Below are 20,965 nucleotides of genomic sequence, written 5' to 3' on the forward strand. Positions count from 1 at the left end.
CCAGTATTATAATTATTGGTGCTAATTTTCCTCAGACCTGCTATTGACAAAGTATATGGACCAAATTACCCTCTCCAATCAGTTAAATTCTCTCACTCTGTTTCTCTGATGGTGGATGTGTAATGTAACTCATAAATGGGCACTTGTTTCACGTAGAGCTTGCAATTTAAGCACTGGCTGACAGTTTTAGACTTAGCAAAATTGGAGAACATCCATGGATTCAGTTTAACTTTTTAAAGTGACAGTAATTGAGGATCATAATTGTAATATTGAGCATACAGAGAAAAATAGAAGCATATGTGCGCAGAAACAGAACAGTTGTCTTAGATCTGCTAAAGCAGTTGCCTTGAACAAAAATTAACATCTGTAGCTAGTAAGGCATTTTACAACCACTTTCTCCTTCACTCTAGTCCTTAGACTAGAGACGGGGAGAAGATGTCAACTGATGTTATAGCTCAATGGAAGAAAAAACCAGGTAGAATAGATGGCAGAGAACCTTCTCTTATTTTGACTCAATACACAGTATATCCATAGAAACAAAAAATGGATTTTTGAGATTGGTTTGGTTTTGTTCTTTTCTTTTTCCCCAAGAAAAAAGAATATAAGGAAGGGTTCTAAGGCATTTCCTCAAGGGAAAACACCTTTTCTAATCCTACACACTTCCTCCTATGTTATCCTTAAGGAAGTCTATAACCCAAAAGGAGGAAGTATCTGTATATGGGCACTTAAAATTATTCTTTTAATCTTTTCCTAGGCAGATGTATGTTTCAATGATACATTCACTACTAGCAGAATATATGACACTCATCCAATACTTCTGTTGATTTGTTAACCCATTATACACTGTTCAGTTATTTCACAACAGTTTTTCACTCAGAGGTTCTGGTCTAGCAATAGTAACAAGTTTACAAGGTTTATTTTCTTTAGATGAAGATTATATGCAAGATTCTTTTGTTAGATTTCCCCTAAATTCATTATGAAATACTTTTAAAATAAAAACAGAAAAAACAGTGTGCATAACCTCTGTTGCACAGCTAGCAGCTATGGGCTACTTAACCATAACTTTGATGACTGCTTCTCCTGCAGCTGTGCTTCAACCTACCTTTAAACTGTTAATGCAAGAATACATACATTCCCTTTTGGTGACAGCATGAGAAATGGAATATATAAACCTGCTTTTAGCAGAGAATTTGCCACAAGGTTCTTAAGGCTTCATTGGCTATTTTGTAAGTTCAAGCAGTTTGTGAACAGTGGCAGAAAAATCCCTTCAAAAGCATTTTCCTAACTCCAACCCAATTGTTTAATGCCAAAAGCAGTTCTAATCAACTTCTTTTTTACCCCCTTTTTCATACCTGAAGTCTAAAGAAAATGAGGACAACAGTAGAAAGAATTCATTATATACATATTAGTGTTCTGAAGTCAGGAAACAGGATTAATCATACCCAAAATACCCAGAAGAAAGTGTGTTTATAATCCCTGTACATTCTCATTAGGCACTTGAAACCAGTCTGTGGAAATCTTTAATTGGGGAAGAAATTCTATACAAAATCTTTGCCCCCGAATTGACTGAATCAGGGCTCTAGGGGAAAAACAACATGATTAGCTTTGGCAGTTAGGCTCAGCTGAAAGTCTGAATAAGAAAACAGATTCCCTTAAAGAATATTTCTGCCTATTGGCCTAACTCAGAGCACACCTTTAACTGTGGTATGGACATCCCTAAAGAAATCAGTGAATCTTATCCTGTGTAATTTTGAGTTCAGGGAAAAGGGCTCAGAGGTTGTTTTTTTCCTTTCTGATCCTATGAAGGTTACAGTAATCACAGTCACCTATTAACAAATGTCTCCTTATTTTAACATAGATTGCACGTGGGGTAGACTTCGGTGATAACTAAATACTGACTTTTTTTTCCTAGTTTATTTTTAAGAAAAATCCTTTCTCTGTTTTCCCCCCTTTAATGTGCTAGTCCTCTCTTCCTCTGACCAGACTGTAACTAGGAAATTTAGGAGATGAAAACTACCAAATGTATTTGACTACGTAGATAGACTTGGAAGCTCTATCTCCATTCTCCAGCATCTCTCTGTCTCTCTGGTAAGTTCTATAGCCTTTGTGCTCAGCCCAAGATACCTGGGATGGTAACTGAACATCATTGAACACACGATATGATTGCTGTGTTAGCTTGACAGAAAACAGAAAAGCTGCTGAAATTACCTAAATGGCACCAACCTAAGCCCAGAGAGTGCAGCACCAGTCTTGTCCTCCTGCTCTTCTGTTCCACTTTCATAGTGGTGGTAAAACACAAAAGAAGCTGTGGAGGAAGAACTGGAGAGGAGATCTGGGAAGGTGAAGGACAAAGTTGAATGACTCTACCACAAGCTAGCAGTGGACGTTCTTCAAATAGATTAATAATGGTGAAGTAAGATGTTTTTAATGAATTCTGCTGGGATGAGAAAGTTGTATAGAGTGGGTAGAGTCAGAGTAAGGACAAAAATTGAAAAAGCATCATCTCTGAAGATGGCTGAGCAAAAGCAAAGCTGGGGCACAGGGACAACTTGGAAAGTTTGAGAGTAAAACAGATGCCCGAAAAAAAAAAAGCTAAAGCCTCACCAAAGGAACAGAGAATACTTCCATTAGCCCTCCTATGATGTGGAAATCAGAATCGCTATATTTTCTGGACAGGCAAATGTATGCAAATATATGTAAATATTATGCAGATTGTATCTTCAGCTTTTTTGATGCCCGGTGTAGTCAGGTCTATAATATAGTTATCCAGAAGAAATCAGTGAATTCTTGCTGGCGAGGCAGAAGCATTTGGGTATGGATGGAGATCAAGTAGTTTTTCTTCCAATTCTACTTTAATAACTGAAGCAGAGTTACTAACTCTCTGAATTAGGCCATGTGCTAACTGGAAGTCATCTGTAAAAATGATCAGAGGAGCCATGTATCTATGCATTGAAATAAAGGGATATATGTCTTCTTCTAGGAATTCCAAACTATGAGACTGTTGCTATAAATCACACTTCAATTTTTGTGCTTCACATAAGGAGTCACCAGGGATTTGGGGAAAATCCATCTAGAGTTAACTATCTATAGCTTGTAAAATTAGCTAAGAAATAATTTACACTAATTTAAAATATTTTTTACAAGCAGATAGTATATAATGAGCAATATAAACCATTATTCTGTACTCTACATTACATTTCTATTTAATTATTTTATATTTCTATTTCAATATTATAACCTGAGGTTTCACATTGGGTAAGGCTTTTTGACGAGTTCTGAAAAGACAACTGAATATCAGCATCTGTCCTTCAACAGACAAAGAGGCTCAAAGGCAGAAGAGGGAAGAAGAAAACAGTGGCTACCGTTTGATGGAACATTCCCAAGCATTTTTTGCAAATAGTTGCTCAAATGAATGAGCTGTAATTAACTATTCACATCCTTCTTGTGTTTGCTTTCCACAAATATTACAGCATATTGGTTTATTGGCATGAATGATCAATGCGGTGATGACTTTGCATTTGTAATTATTATTATTATTTTTACTAGCAGGCAGATTCTGAGAGATATCCTCAACCAATTAGGAAAAAGCCATATGACTGATATACCCAATAGAAGGAGTGCCTTCTGAATTTTTAATATCAGATACTTTGATTAAACTGCCATCCAATAACCTGCATATGAAAAATATTTATAGAAATTATTAAAAAAAATCAGATGTGAAAATAACAAATGGAAAATGAAGCGAAAGGCCTCTCATCACAAATGAATTATTATTTACCCAACTCTTGCTGATATATGACTTTCTCCACTATTTCAGCAATATAATCAAGTTTTATAGAAACCTGAACTGCCCAGCAACTGGGTGACTCAAGGTAATTCAATGACTGTATTTCATCACTACATCCAGAAAGTAAAGTGCAACCAATAGTCAAGTTCAGCCCTGATGGTATCAGGAAGTCTGAGTTAAGCTGTAACATGCTATTTCACCTTGACTGAATCTTCATCATCTTATCTTTATCTAACAGGTCCACCACTGACAGAAGAAGTTAAGACTGAGAAGGAGTGGTTCCATGTGTGAAACAAGCTTTGCATTGCTGAATTTATAATAACAGAAAACATTCGGTTTTCTGTTCTATTTACAGAGTAGTGTCTCAGGGAGGAAGAAATACAGTGCCCCATTTTGACGTGTCTGTTTTCCTGCCTATCACTGGCACATTGCAGTTTCTTCTGAAGATGCAGCACATCCCAGGAGCAGTTCTCTGTACTAGCACCATTTCAGGCTACTCAATACCACAGATAAAGGAAGTTTCAGCTAAACTCTGTAAGTGCTGGATTTATTTAAAGTTTTGGTTCACCCCTTTCATTATCAAATCTATAGCCTTCTCAGGAAGTTTTGTCACGTCTACCTTCTCTTTATTATGGAAAAGCAGTACTCTCCCTATTGTTAAGGTTGCAACTAGCTTTTCAAGTCCTATATTTGCCCTTCTTTAACTTTGGCTTGGAAATTGGTTTGGCCTTAAAATTTCCATACTTTGAAGGAAAAGAAGGATAATTAATTTTCTTCAAACAGTGTATAATCAAACTATTTTTGATTTAGAGGTCAATTAAAAATTACCGTGATTGGAAATTTACTTATTTAATATTTTGCTACCTCAAAAGCTGCTTATTATAACCTCTTAAAACTTTTCCTGCACTTAGATCCATTTGATAACTCTCAGACTTCTTAATTAAAAATAAAAAACCCAAACCTGCAATTTTGGAAGTGTATTAGATTTTTCCTGCAGATTACCTTTGGCCATACTCTTATCCCTTTATTTCAGCAGATACTTTTGTTTTCTGTTGGATTCAGTAGGAAAAAAAGTGGTGATTCACTGGTTCATTCTGCAAGAATAAACATGGATCTTGAGAAGAAATAGTAAGATATCTTCACCATATCTGCAACTAGGAAAAAAAAAAGATAAGTTCTCTAACTTTTTTTTAATGGTTATTTGATAAATGAGACTGTGGTGGGTTGACCTTCGCTGGACATCAGCTGCCCACCAAGCTGCTCCATCCCAACCCCTTCCCAGCTGGACATGGGGGGAGAAAATAAGACAGAAAATGACTCCTAGGTTGAGATAAGACAGTTTACTAAAGGAAAAGCAAAAGCAAAGGTTTCACCCACACAAGCGATGAGAAAAAAACCTCATTCATTCTCTACTTCCCATAAGCAGGTCTCCAGCACATGGTTGCTCTAGAACACAAACCTAAATAAGGGATGCCCCCCATTTCTCATAATTTCCTTAGCTTTTATATCTGAGCTGACATCATATGGTATGGAATATCCCTTTGTTCAATTTGAGTCAGCTGGCCTGGTTGTGTCCCCCCCAGGATCTTGCCCACGCCCAGCCTACTGATGGGGGGCAATGTTGGGGAGACAGCACTGATGCTGTGTGAGCACTGCTCAGCAGTAGACAAAACATTGGTGTGTTATCAAAACCTTTCCAGCTACCAATGCAAGGCACAGCACTGTGAGGGCTGATATGGGAAAATTTACTCAGCCGGCCACAATACAGAGAGTTTTTTTATTACAAGGCTCATCTACATTAGTATATCAACTCATGTCAGTAATGTGCTCCTGGAATGAACCTTTTGACGGTCCCCATTCACTAACCTACCTGTGTCCTGTTCTGTCCAGAAGTCCTGGCAGGAGCTAGTCCTAAGGAAAGACACCTGAGAAATACAATGTGAATGCCAGGTACTCAGTGTCTGCTGCTTCTCTTCATAGATCAGCTCTAGTTGTATCCCTTCACTTGTTCCCCTTGACGTAGCCAGAAGACTACAGAACCCTTTGTGAAAGATGAAAGCATCTGCCACAAGACCAGTAGCACATGCAGAAGAAGGAGAACACAGGGAAGGTCCTCACTGTGGAACCAAGTCAGCAGTCAGAAAAAGCAGGCAATTAAGAAGGAAAGCTAAAAGGCATGTAAAAAGAATACCTTACTGATGGGATTGAGAAGGAATATTTTAACTAAATCAGAAACAAATGAAATCCTTCAAATGGCACAGATCCAGAACTTGACCAGGGCTGCAAAATTGTCAATCACTATGCAGGAAAAACAGAAGTATTCGTCATTAGCATGATGTATTCATCTCTTACAGTGATTAATTAAATACTTTCTATTCCATTAGTAACTGGGGAGGATGTGAAACAAAAACCATTAAGCATTTTAGAATCTACTGTGCCCGATAACTTGCACCCAGTACTATTAATAAATTGGCTTAGGAGCTCTCTGAATATTAATGTTTATTTTGGACAAATTTTGATTTGTGGGGAAAAAAGTTCCAGAGGACTAGTAAAGAGTGCTGCTATTTTAAAAAGAGAGAAATGAGATGATGTGGGGAGCTATAGGCTACTTAGTCTGATATCAGCTTCTCTTAAAACCATGGAAGGGCTTGTATGGGACACAATCAGTAAAAAATTTAAGATTTTAGCATAAATAATGCCAGATAATGTGGTTTTATGGAAAATAGATCTTATAACAAAAATGTGTTATCATTTTTTCATAAGATCATCTAAGTCTGGGTGATAAAGTGTTGACATAATATGCTTAGATTTCTAGGTTAGTGTCATCCCATTTATGTTACATCACAAATTTTAAAAATAGCACGGTATAGACACAGTACAAACCAGTGTAAAAAAATAATGAAATAGATTAAAAATCTGCTAATGAATAAAGCACAAATAGGAATTGCAGATGGGATCCAATATAAAATGAAGGCATTTGTAACTGTTTCATAGAAATGTGCAAATCATCTTGAATCAGACTTATCTAATACTTTGTCTTCTACAGCCCTTAGGATGATTCAGGGGGAGGTACTCAGACAAACCTAAGGGTAGGGATGTGCGAAAATTTGTGACACATTAGTACTCCCTAACTGAGTTTGACCGAAATAAGTGCTGTTTCTATTAGTTGCTACCCCTGAAAATTCTGGGTACCCCTATGCCTGTCTTGCAGTTTCTTTGTGAATCTGCTTCAATTCTTGGCCCCAAAGATTTCCTCATTTTCAGATTCTTACTGCAAATTATATGAAGCAGTATATCTTTTTCCATTTTGCTCTTTCTAATTGCTTTTTGCTTTGCCTCTTCCTTTGTGTGCATGTGTGTGCTTGTGTGCGTGTGTGTGTGTGTGTGTTTTATAAGACAAACATTCACTTTAGCCTTTATTACAGTTTGTAAATTTGACATCCATTTTTTCATGGTCAACAGCCCCAGTGACTTCCATCTTTTTTCATAAGAGCAGTTTTTAATGCTCTTGATCATTCCCATTGTCCTTCACTGAACCCTCTCTAAATCAGCATTATTGTTTATAAGACGGAGTCACTGGTACTGCACACAGTATTTCAGATCAGACTATAGCATTGGCAGTTTAATCCTTTCTCTATTAGTTCCCATTCTTTATGCATCTTAATATGTTTGCTTATCTGGTACAGCTGCACATTAAGCAGAAGTCTTTACTGAAGTAATTTACAAGGATAACTAGGCCCCTTTCTAAACTTGGTACGCTAATTTAGAGTTCTATGAGGTGTTGAGTAATTCATATTTTTTCCACCTGGTGTACCTTACTTTGCTTTTGTTGATAATTTATTTGTCAGAGTAGGTCACACAGTTTTGTTTGTTTCAGAGTTGCACACAAACATCTCTGAACTCAGGTTGAACTATTTTTTATCCCTTGCAAATTTTGCTGCCTCACAGCAATTCCCTTTTCCTAGATGATTAATAAATAAGTAGATGAGCAGGAACCTTGGGGCCCACTGCTGTTATCCTTTGACATGATGAAATTGACCATTTAATCCTGCCCTTCACCTCCTTTTCCTCTACCACTTCTTGATCCATCACTACTTAGCTTCCTTCGTAGCTTCTTGCAAAGAATTTTGTCAGTGGCCCAGAGAGGTTAGAATAAATTATGCCAGCTGCTCTTCTTTATTAACATATTCAAGGAGTTCTAGGAGATTAACACAACAATATTTCCCTCTGCAGGAATTGTGCTGATTGGCCCCTATTTGGCCATGGTCTCCCACATGTTTTGCTACTTTGTTTTAAATTATTATTTCAACTAATTCATTATGTTCACCTATAAGGCTTTCTGGTCTATTACTCCACCCAGAACCTCTTTGGATACCTAAGTATTTTAAGACACATATATTTAAAGAGCATTTCCATATTTGTTCTGTTGCTCTTCTATATATTTATCCATTATCTGCAGGTAGTACTATTTCTTTAATGGTGGAATTCCTAGGTGACAATTTGGTGGTAAAACTACAACGGAGGAGACTAGTTGAAAGCACTTATGAATGTGGCTTTTGGGTAGATGAGCAGGTTAAAAGCAGCTTGTAATATGAAGTGCTGTTGCTACTGAATGTATTATTCCTTACTCATCCTATTGCTGTGAATACATTGGAACCTGGGCCCAGACTTCAGTGAGAACAAAGAGGCTGACTGAGGCAGAGACTCAAACATTAAATAAAGCTTTAAAAAAAGCACTCAAAAATCTGAAATACAAAATATTTAGCAGGGCATTAAGGAAACTTAGTCCATTTTCTACATTCATATGAACAGGTAGCTTAACTGTGTTCCATGAATAGATAAAAGGAAAAGACTTATTTTTCATCTTTAGTTGTGAAGCACAAAATGTCATGCAGAGGTGCTGATTATGGCTAGTAGCAAAAGGGATTCGAAGTACAGTTACTGCATGCTTTTTTAACCACAAGTCTTACTAGGCTGTCAAATAATTTGCCAACTGGTGGAATTTCACTCACTTGAAGTCTTAAAGCCAAGAGTAAATTTCCTGAAAAAGAAATGTTGAGAAAGAAGTTAAAGTTAACATAGGAGTTGCCAAGAAAAATTGTTCATGTGTAAATATATTTATTATCACAAATTATTATTAGTTACTACTCATTGTATACATCATATAGCTGATTGGTTCTGCCAGTGGGCTACATTCTCCCTGGTTTGCTTTCTCTAAGCAGCTCAGCAACCCATTTTGGTTCCTTTAAATAGCTCAGCAAATCATCAAATGGAGCCTGTCTGTGAGACTTAACTTGATCTATGTCAAGGCATCAGGACGTGGAGGAAGCCCTCGGATATGTAGCTGGGAAGAGGAGAGGCTTTCAAGTGTTAAGAGGAGATAGTGGGACCAAGCATCCTGCTCTGAAGGTGCAGTCCTCACCAAACCTATGAGGGGAGGATCATGAGGAGCTTTGGATGTGGCTGTGTATCCGCTGCTGTTGTCTATTCTACCTAACCCATGCAATACATGCATCACCTCTGAAGGAGGAATATGTCACAAGCAGGAGGAAAGCACTGCTTAGCCCAGCACAGTATGCCCCAGCCCTAAAAAGCCATTTCACTGTTAAGGTATGGCTCTTCAGTCATGAATACCTCTATTAGACACTCACAGTGGCCTCCAAGGACTTTCAGGTTGACTCAGCAGAGACTATGCAACATGCTTAACTCCCCACACCTCCAAGTGTTTTGTGGATCTAAAATCCGAGAACTCACCAAAAATTACAATAGAAGTTTGTCAAAATATTGAAAACTGGGTCCTGAGGCAGCATTCGGGAAAGTGTTGGTTCACCGCAACAGCAGCACAGGTATCAGGAAACATACAGCAAATTCTGAAAATTTGTTGACCTTAAAAAGAAAGTTGTCTCAACTCAGCCCCCAGCTTCTCATTTTCAGAAATATTCTAATAAAGAAGTTGATTGGCATGAAACAGAGAAATTGTGAATTCTTATCCTTACTGTTGTACCGAAGAACAGAAACACGGCATATGATTGCGGTTACCGGTGATGCAAGACTACTTGGGTAATTGACACAAACTGTTAACCTGAAAGCTACAGATTAATAAGCATTCTAAGTTTATAAATGGATTTTGGTTTTAGATTTACTGAGTTAAATCGGAATTATTTATCCAGATCTCAGCTGCGTGATTCAAAATAGTCTGCAGAACTAATTATGACTAATTTTATTCTTTGAGTGCACCTGCCATTTGTTTCTAAAACCATAAGGAAAGGAAAAATATGTTTCAATAAATAATGATATCCTGAGGCCAGCCCACTTATGTTTGTTTTTTCACTTATGCATGTACTTTTTCAGGCACTTTTTATTGATTTAGTATATGCTTAAAATACAGATTTGTTAGCTTCTACCCTGCCCACAGGTGGGTAAAATACTCCAACAATTTGTGACCATAATTCAAGTTCGTGTGTTGATGATATATTCTTAGAGTGACTAACAGGCAAAGTAGGACTAGACTGAGTTTGTTCTCCCCTCCACTGGCCTAAGTATTTGCTTAACTCCATCACAGTCTCCATTTCAACAGAAGAAAATTTCTTTTTTTGAGAATATTTCTTTCATAAAAAGACTTAAAGTTCAATCTCAGTGAGGGCCTAAGCATGACAAGTTGGCAGCCCAAGATGATCTTCCTCATAGTATGTCAGTCAGGGAAGATGGCAGGCAGTACTCCAGTGTTATCCTGCTTTCTATGTCCTGTCTGCCCCCAGTTCAAATAGACAGAATAAGAAGAGAAAAAGAGGAAGGGCAAAGAATAAGCCCCTTGCAAGCACTTTTCCACCAGAAATAGAAGCAAGACTGATATTTTCAGTGTTTCATGTGAGTGCAATGTGCTCAGATGAAGTTTTGGCACAGCCCTCAAGTTCTAGCTAGCTTTAGGATTGCAAAGTATCCTGCAAAATGATGCTTCAAGACTCTGAACTTGAGCTCTGACCTAGTATTTGCAATGAAACAGAATACTGGCATAAACCAGATTTCTGGCAAGGTAGTGACTCTAAGTCATATTTTGCACATTAAGAATAGGTTAACTTGCCCACCCCACTGCTTTAGACAAGTAAGACCAATATCCTTATGTGGATTTAGGTCTCCATCGAGAATGATAGAAATAAAGTGTCTTAATACCTGCAGTGCAACTATACTTTCAAACAACTTGGCTTTCTAGTTCACTCGCAGGTCCTGGGCCATTGATCATCAACACTGTGTGTGTGTGTGTGTGTGTGTGTGTGTGTGTGTGTGTGTGTGTGTGTGTTTTCACCCTTGGATCACTCCTTGGGTCTAATTCAATTTTTTCTCTTGAAGATCTAATTTGGGTGAAATGTGGGGGAGCTTTCCTCCAGTGGCAGTTCATTTCAGGCCATTCATTGCAGGTAGTGTAGGCAAGACTACTGAGTTTACCTCATCGGTTTTTGCAAAATCTTGCAGATTTATCTGTGTAGGATATCCCAGGCAATAAATCTAATGCCTGAGAACAGAAACTTTGGGGCCATGCCAGTGAGCTGTGACAGTTCTCGGGTTTAGGCACTTTTAAGTGAAAAAAAGAGACAAAAAAGATATACTCATTAAGGCCACCACTTGGAACCAAAAGGATACACAGGGTCATTGACTAATCAGTGTGGATGTGCCTAGTTTGTTCTAGAGGGAGCTAAACCAGAGCAATGTGAAATGTACAATCAATCTGTCACTTAGCCTGGGGCCAAGGGACCACTGGCCAAGACAGATGACTTTACCAGGGTAAGTGCAGTTTCTGAGAAGGTGCACCTTTGCCTTGGATTATTATCTTTGAAATGGGACCATCACACTTTCCAAACTCACAGGAATGTGAGAATGGCAACATTGGGAAGTATTCTTGTGAAAGCAAATTATATCAGTCAAAGGTGGAGTGAAAGATGAGAGGTTTGGAGCCTGGTTATATTGCTAGAGTCCAGAAAGCCCTTGGGGCAGATTGTGCTTTTCCCAGCACGGTGTGATGTTTACACTGGCACAGATGCTCCTGTAACACTCCTGCAGCTGGGGAAGTAATGGGATAGGGTGTGGCAGAAAGGTGGGTGGTGCCACAGGAGCAGTGCTCTTCTGAACCCTAGGAGTCATGACTGCTTGGGCCAGGCATAGAGTGAGAGCAAAGAGAGCTGAGCAGGGATGTCAGAGGGCTTCTGCAGGTGCAAGTGGTAAGGGTGTCAGTCCTTTCTACCAAACTGCTTGCTGCCTAAATCTCATCCCATGGAGTAAAGGGTGCTGTTATACATGAGTTGCCCAGTGGAAACTAAATTAAACTACTCTGGAGATTGTAGGAGTGAAAGATTTCATTTCCTAGAAAAAACTGATTTAAAACTGCTTATCCTGCCTACTTGTCTATCTATCATAGGTAATTCCAGGTGCCTATCACTGTCACTACCAGTCCTGTATTGGAAATCTCTTTATATCAAGTCGTCTCACAGGATATTATCAAAGGATTCAACAAAACCAGATCCTAGGAGAAAAAAAAAAGCTCTTACGGCTCTGCAATTACCTCCAGTTTTAGCCAGATTAAAATTATAGGGAAGAGCTGAATTTTAATTCTCTTGAAATTCTGGCATAAAGGCCTAATTATGATGTTTGTGTTTTGAATCTATTTCATAAGCAGGTGATATAAATAAATTCCTGAACAGAGGGTTCTTTAGAGGAGTAGACAATGGTAGCTTTGGCACTCCAAACAGACTGATGGAGCAAGGCTTCACAGATGCATGATTTGTATTTTACTGTGGTCTCACTGGACACTTTTTGAATACATATAATATTAAAATATATTCCCTTAAGCAATAAGAAAAAGACAATTCATAAGGGATATAAAAAGGAAAACTTTCTTTTTGATCACAATTCAGTAATTAAAACCATTTTTACTAAGGTTTACTATTAAGCGTTTCACTAGCTGATAACTGTCTTAGTGTTGAAGCCAGCTAAATACACACTTTGGTGAGGAAGTACTTTACTTTTTCTTGTGTTTTTCCTTGAATATTTGCATTCAGATAGTACTCCTATAATATGAGAAATTTTATGGAAAACTGGAATTTCATACATTGAAAGGAAAAGGAAGATAGGTTATGTGTCAAAGACAAGCAAAGAAGCAAGGGAGAAAATGGAAAGAAGGGCTTATGAAACAAAATTAGGAAGCAAAGAGGACACTAATAAGAGGGTACAGTTATGGCAAATGGAAAGTTTGAAGAATTATTTGAACAAATATATTAATGTTGCAACGTTGAAATGCTTTAATTTTTTTTTCTATTCTAAAATTAATTAGGAAAGGTGAGACACAGAGAGAATGAAAGAGCTCATATTTCCTTTAATTCAGCCTTTAAAGAAAGTGAGATCTCAAACACTGGCATACTGTAGCTGGACTCCTGGCATTGCAATACCTTGTTCATCATGCAAGAATGTTGTGACTCATGCAGAGGATCATCTGAGTTTCCACCTGCCTGGAATGAGACCCAGGCAAAGGCCTGCAATATGTTTGCTCACCTTTCGGCACTACAAAACACAGAATACTGAAATACAACTTCTCTGAGCAAATGTTTTCATTTCACATCACCCTCTGCAAAAGCATATTTTGCCTGACATTGGCAAATCTGCCAACATCCCAGTCACTTTCCAGTTCTTTCCAGAAAGAGTCTACTCTAAAGTGGAGCAGTAAAAGCCCTAAAGATCAGTTTGGGTTTTGTCTGCACTAAAGAGCTGCACCACTGCACTGGTGGCAGGGAAGCAGTTTAGAAATTAAGGGGTCAAGCTTTAGTCAGCTGCTCACAGAAAAAAAACTCCAACAAAACAGCAGGGCATTTAAAAAGTCACCTCCTGTTCTTATACATCTAGAGGAGAATACAACCCCCGTAACAGCGACAGAAGGCATTTCTTATGTACTTCAGTGCAGTCAACTAATTTGGCTTTAATGTTCTTTTTTTTGGCAAAGTGCATCAGTAACATGCATAAAGGCCCTTCCCTCTGGTGTATTCTGAGCAGCAGACTCTGCCAGAGCACCAGGAGCAGGCAGCTGAGGCAAGGCAGCAGTGAAGTCAACAAGCTAAAGCCGCCTCGCCTGATTCCACAGCAGGCACTGCTGGCCCTCACGTCATGTTCTTGCCAGCCATGCTGAAGCATGCTACAGGACCTTTCCTGAATTTCCTGGCATCAGAACTAGGGATACTGTTAATTGTTTTGGTATCTACCAGTACCCATTCTACGTCTTTTGTTTCAGCACTCAGCATAGTGGCCTCTGAAGTTTGGATGGCTTTTGCTGTCTAGCAACCACCTGTGTCAGTGCAACCAGTGTGTCCACAGCAGTTCACTACTGATCTTCTCCTAGAGATTATTCTTTCTTCTCCCTCCCTCTCAACTCAGGGCCCCATCTCCTGACTCTGTAGCTCATATAATGACTCTCTAACATGCTTCTGTGAAGATGAGCCAGGTTGGTTCCTGCTATTTAAATCTCAATGCTTGTTTATCTGACTTGCTATAACCAAAATGAGTCAGTGAGAATGCCGTAAGGAGTGGATCCAAGGGGAATATTTTCTGGTAGAAAACTCATAATGGAGAAGCTGGGACCACTAAAAGCCTTTCCCTAGCAGATATTTAACCAAGTACAGTTCTGCCGACACCTCTTAGAGATATCAGATACAGACTGAAGTGCAAGAAACCTAAAATGAATATGAAGAATGAGCTATTCTGCATTTCCTGAACTTGGATCTGAGAGGCTGAAGTATGCAGCCATGCTGATGGACAAGCTAGGCCAAAGAACATTTAGACTCCTAGAAACCACCTAGAACACTTACATGGAATTGAGCTATTGTACAGTCATTTGAAGGCTAAAGTGCAGGAAGAAGGAGATTTTACATTTCTTTTTCAGATTTAGACATGTGTTCCAAGAATTTTTTTGGACAGCATAAGGCCTTTTGAGATTTGCTGCAGTCCATGGCTAGAAACTCTGGGGTTTTTTTTTATTTATTTAAAAGATTAGAGTGTTTCTGGTTAGGAGAAGGAACAAGAGAAGCCCCTTCCTTTTTTCCTCTTATTCTGAAGGAGGAAACTGATTATCATATATTCACTTTTTCTAAAGGCAGAGAGCAAGATGCAGCACAGGAAGTAAAAAATAGCACTAGAGCCTAAGGTAAGCCCCAGAAGATCTGACTAGCCATGGTGCTGGGTATTTTGTTGAGAAGAATGCACACTGGTCAGAACTAGCAGACTGGAGAGTGCATATGTATATACTGGAGCCTGCTTCACCTTAAACTTATACTGGCATCAAAATACCTCAGTTAAAAATTCTGCCCCACCCACATGCCTTATTACTATTAATATGGCCCCTATCTAAGGCACCTCAATGCATTAGAATATCATAATTTAGTATTGAAATACAGCTATGCATCAAAAGGATACTCTCATCCCAACTTCCATATCAGATATGTAGGCAAATATGTCTCAGTATAGAGGACATGCAGGTACACAACTGTGATACTCTTAACTCTATCCCAACCCCTTATGACTGAGGACATCTTTTTTTCTTCACACCCACCACCCATGAGAATAATAGCAAAAGACAGTCTGAAGATTTTCTGTCTTCATAAATGTTGTAGACTGTATTCCGATTCATTGATGCATGGTCATAGTTTGACCATGATCCCTCACCAAAACGGAAACAGCATTTAAAAATTGCTCAAGGCAATCAAGCAAGCATCAAAATGGAACTGTTCAACAGAGACAAAGTACATCAAAAGTACCTTCTACCTCCACAGAATCCATTTTTCAGCCTGGTTTGCAACCACTTAGCTAGTAACCTGTCAATACCCTTAGGAGAATTTAAGATGAATGTTCTTTTTTTTTCCCCAGGAAATCCATAAACTCAACAGGTTTTGATGCAGTACTTTTGTCACAAAACCTTTCCATTTACTATAATCAATACAAGATCTAGCTTTCCCATATGATGTTCATGGATGTAATTTGTGTGGGCAATAAAGTCCAGAAACCAGATTACTATTTTGCTTGCAAATACCTGTTGGTTTCTCCTTCAGCTTGGGAAAAACAATGAAATACAGCTGACACTGTTTTGGTTTCTCTTTAATCAAGGAAATTCTGTTTTTATGACTCAGTGGGATTCCCTATAGATTTGAAAAGAGGAGATTTAAGCCAGCAGTTGTGCCCCTGCTGGTCAAGGATCAAAAAACCTATATGGTGAAGCAGTTTCAGACTCTTAACTTGCAAACACACTTCTGTTAAATGAAAGAAGATGGAGATATAGCTCAAATGAGAAGCAATCTTAGTAATCAAGCCTACTTGAAGCATTATCTCAAATAACACTGCGAGACTGGTAATGCTGTGTCAGAGTTATCACAGAACATTTCCCAGTATTCTGGAATGGGTGATATTATACAAAATCACAGTTGTAAAAAGCATTAACTTGTGAGCCCACATATATTCTCCTGACATTTGTTTTATAACAGCAGGGTATAAATTAAGAATGTTTTCTATAATTTTTTTTGATTTTTTAATTTTTTTACACATGGTTTGAAAGGTAGTGGACACAGAGAGTATGATGAAGCAGTTGTTAGACCAGTTCCAAGATGACCTAGAGCCAGGTTATGACCCCTACAATGCCCTTGATGAGCCATCACTCAATTCCATCAAAGGGATTGCTAACTTTTCACTAATATCAAGAAGCATCAAATTACTGCTCTATTTGCTTCACTGATGTAAAAGGCATTAGATTTTTTTCCTCTCTTTTCCCCTTCTTTTTTATAACAAATGCATCAGAGTGTATCAGGTGAAAATATTCGTGATAACAAAATGTGGATCAGTTTGGTTTTACAGGTCCCCTTTGGCTCTACAAGTTCCCTCCAGAGCTGACCTGTGGCTGTCACGGTTGGAGTGCCACAGTAGACAGCTTTGTAATGATCTGAGGCATATTGCCAAATAGTTCCTTTTGATTTCCATCCAACACAAAAAAATGGTATTAAATTCACCAACTCTTGTATCATGCTGCCGACATATCTAGAGGGTGATTAATTGTGCCCCTGGGGTCTCTGTAATGTTCTACTCTTGACAAAAAGAGCTTTTAAAATCTATCTAATAACTATAATTATGAGTGAGGACAGAGACCCATAACTGTAAACGGATTCTCTGTGTTTCTTATATAAGTACCTGACAACAACTGAAAGATGGAAAGCCGAAGACCATTTTGTACCAGGAAGCAGAATGCAGCAACTTTTCAGGATAAATTCTATCTGCTGTGAACAGTTTTGTCTAGTAAGAACCAATGAATCTATTAATCTATTCTGCAAGACAATGGATAGCTACGACCTGTCAGCTTTACGAGATCCATCAACGTCCTTCTGTATCTTTCTGAAGAAGGCCTATGTGCCCTCTGCAGGCTCTGTATGATAGAATAGCATCATTAACACTGTCATCGCTGCTGTTACAGAGCTTCCTTTCTCTGCATTTCTAACACAGTTGTTTCATCAAGTCACATCACATGGGGTTAAAGTTTTGCAGACAAATTCTTTTTCTCTCAGTGAGAGATTTTTACTTTGCATTTTTTAAGCTATAATTGAAATGAAACCAGAAAAATCATTCTGAATTTGAATTTATATAGTTACAAAAAAATTGAGAAACATAGAGATATTTGTATTCTGGGCTTTAAAGGGACAAGCATATAAAACAAAAGACAACAGTGGCAGAGCTATTGATAGCTTGACACTGATACATTCCTTGTGTTGCATTTATATTGATTTAAAGAATGAGAAAAGAGAGGTATAAATTTATGGGGGCATTTTGGATGAAATTTTGCATTCATTTATTAAGTGAAAATTTATAGAGTACACAACCGTTGACCCTATCATTTGTTTGTACAGATTTATGGCTGAATCTCAAGCTTACTAAAGTCAATAAGGGTCTTTTCAACAGTAGACTTCAAATCAGGACCTTGTTGCCTGACTCTTCACTCACGTTAAGCAATGCCACAGAAACATTACATCAGGGTAAAGCTAACAAGAAAGCAAATCTATTTCCAGTTTTCAGGAAAAAAAAGTGCATTTAGGAATTTAAAATGTACATAGCTATGTGTATTTGTGTTCCAGGCTTTGCTTTGGTTCTAGCATGAAGGGTTCAGAAAGCAGATAATGAAGTGAGGGTTAAAAGATTATAGAAGGAGTAACAAAAAAGCTGGCTAACTGGTCACAAGATATACCTCAGGAAAAAGTTATCTGCAGCTCAAATATTTAGCGAGAAGCGAAAACTAGGAAATTTTTAGGATTAAAAAAATCTGAATGGCTAGAAGAACCAAGGAAGTTCATCTTAAACAGCAAATTCTCCCACAATAAGATATATATTTAAAATTTTATAATCATCTTTGTGCATTCATGATTATACAGATATAAAGGTGCTATATAACAGTATGGATATTCCACACAGTAATAGCGATAAGCAATCTCTACCTAAAGTACATCCACACTTCTTTCTTCACATTATTAGTGAATATATTAGTGAATATAGTGCACACTATTTTTAAATCACAAGACCATCCAAACTGTAGCAATGTAACTTTCAAGTATGGACTTAACCTGTAGATACAGGTGAAGTAGATACAAACCTACAGTATATGTCAGTAAAAAGGCAAATGCAACTGTAGTCTTTGTGACTTTGCTAAACCCCTCTAATATGATATTTATTTATATCACTGCATTATTAAAATTATGTCATTAGGTAGCTGTCATTTTAGAGATAAGTAACAAGATACCAGTAAGGTGGATGGACTGACCTGTGAAGAAAGTGCTAAGTAAGTCGGGTCATGTGTTTGCAAGTTGTTGTATTGGTGTGGTTTAAAGAGGTAGGTTAAATGAAAATTTAAACAGAAATTTCTTTTTGCCACTTCTACAAGAAGAGGGTAAAAATGCATGAAGTGCCATAAAACCACGAAGTTCAGTAAGTATCTTTGTATAGTGAGATGTAGAAGTAAAGTGGAGAGAAGATGTGCTGATATTCTGCCAATATTTTAAGAACACTGGTAGAAGAAAAAGATTTATTTTTCGTAGTAGACTCCATAGTTACAATTGTTCACAAGATAATTCAGGCAAATGTTTCATCAGTGCTAGGCAATAATCCTGACAATAAGCCTCCACAAGAAGAGATAAAACCCCCCATGATTTGCTTTTAAAACTAAAACTTGAATGCAATTGTGTGTCGTAAGGATGAGGAAAACTTGTCAAACCCCACTTTTCTCATAACATATCCAATATCTCAGTCAAGAGTATGGGAGCACTGAGTAACTGTTTCCTATGCTTATTTTAGATTTGTTCAATCTGTTCTAACAAAGAGGTCTTACAAATGGCAATGGGTACTAGCCACAGGAAGGAAATTTCGATACTGGTCTGATGCACGTATTTGCCTATACTGAGACACCAAGTTATGTCAAATTCAAGTGTAAATTTCCAGGATTTCTGAGTCTTCTGAGAGGTCAAAGTAAGTCAAGTCATGTTGACAATAGGAGCCTCCTGAGGAGGCTGATAGCTCCTACAGTCTCCATTCCAGCTGTCTTTCACTATAGATTCTGCAGATGCTTGGGGTAACTAGGTTCAACTAAATTTCCCAGATAGGTGTTGAAAATTAATATGAGTTCAGGACCAAGTGTATCTACTGCTCTGGCCTGGTGTCCTTCGCTCTCCTTGCTCTTTGTTGTGCTGCTTTGTTGTATATTTTCTTAAATTAAATGTGCAGCTGAAATCATAACTTTGTGTCCTGTTGACCTCTGGCAACAACTGTTATTTGCACAGCACTCAGGATAATGGAGTTCACCTGATTGGGTCCCACAGGCTTTTGCTTCATACAAATAATTATTGGTACCATTAGGATAAATGATCTTTAAGGTATCTGAGAAAATTATCTTCAAAGAAAGAAAGAAAAATAGAAAACAAGTACTATGATAGTAAGCTTATTTGACAAGGTTATGTAAGATAAAGGAAATTAAAATGGCGTGGAGGATGGGGAAAATAATGGAAAAACAAAGAGTAAAATACAAAAATCACTTTCAAATGGGGAGAGATATGAGAAGAGTTTAAAATTTAGTGGTTACAGAAGAAGGAACACCATCATGTGTCACATTAATAAGCATCATAAGTAGGGATGTTGATTAACTCAGAAATAACTTATTATAATATAAATGACAGGACATAATGGAACTGAAGTGACAAGGTATGCAATGTGTATTAGAGAAAGCAAAATGAAAGCTAAATTCCTCTGGGACAAGTAAACCTTTCGAAAAATTTGTAACAGGTTTGTTAAAAACTGGGTTTGGAAGTTTATAACAGGGGAGAGAAGAAAATGGAACAGAATCTGGGCACAAAGCAAGATGGTTCATATGGTGCAATTGAATCTAGAGAAAAAGTACAAAAAAGCTGTTAAAACAAAAGGAAAAAATAGTTTGAAAGGATGCATATATTAACTGAAGAGAGAATAAAACATTTTTTTTGTGTACATAAAACCACACCGAAGTCAAATGGCAGTGCGCAGATAATAATTGACCTTCCATAATTCTAAATCACACCAGCATGACTTCAAAGGACTCATCCTTGAGATTAAGAGAATACTCACCTATTTCTATCACTGACAAAAAAAAAAAAAAGGTAATTTTATTCAAATGTACTTCTATATAGATAATTTAGTAGATGTTTAAAAAAGGGTTACTACAAATACTCTCTATGACATTGGAAAAGTCTTTGTATGCTAAAATAATCACAACCACAAAATATAGCCTAATGAGAACTGACTACCTCTGTTAAGGAAATAAAAGGAGTTTGTGTTAGTGTGGATACACATTGCTTGCCTGTTTCTGTAAAATTATTGGTTTAAATTATATTAAAAATATCCATAAGTTTTGTATTCCTTAACATTTTAATTTCTGCAAATATGAATTGACTAGGATTACAACTGCAATGATAGCTTCAGAAAAGATAGCAAGAAGGCTTACCAAAACCAGTGCATTTGCATGCTTACCACAAAACAAGTCAGGGCAGAAGAATATATACTGAATTACAAGATATGCTATGCCTCATGAAATGAGGAAAAATGAAGTGGGACAGGGAGAAGAAAATGATGAAATGGTGGAACTGAGGAGATGTA

Source organism: Pseudopipra pipra, chromosome 4, assembly GCF_036250125.1.
Source record: "Pseudopipra pipra isolate bDixPip1 chromosome 4, bDixPip1.hap1, whole genome shotgun sequence".
NCBI lineage: Eukaryota > Metazoa > Chordata > Aves > Passeriformes > Pipridae > Pseudopipra > Pseudopipra pipra.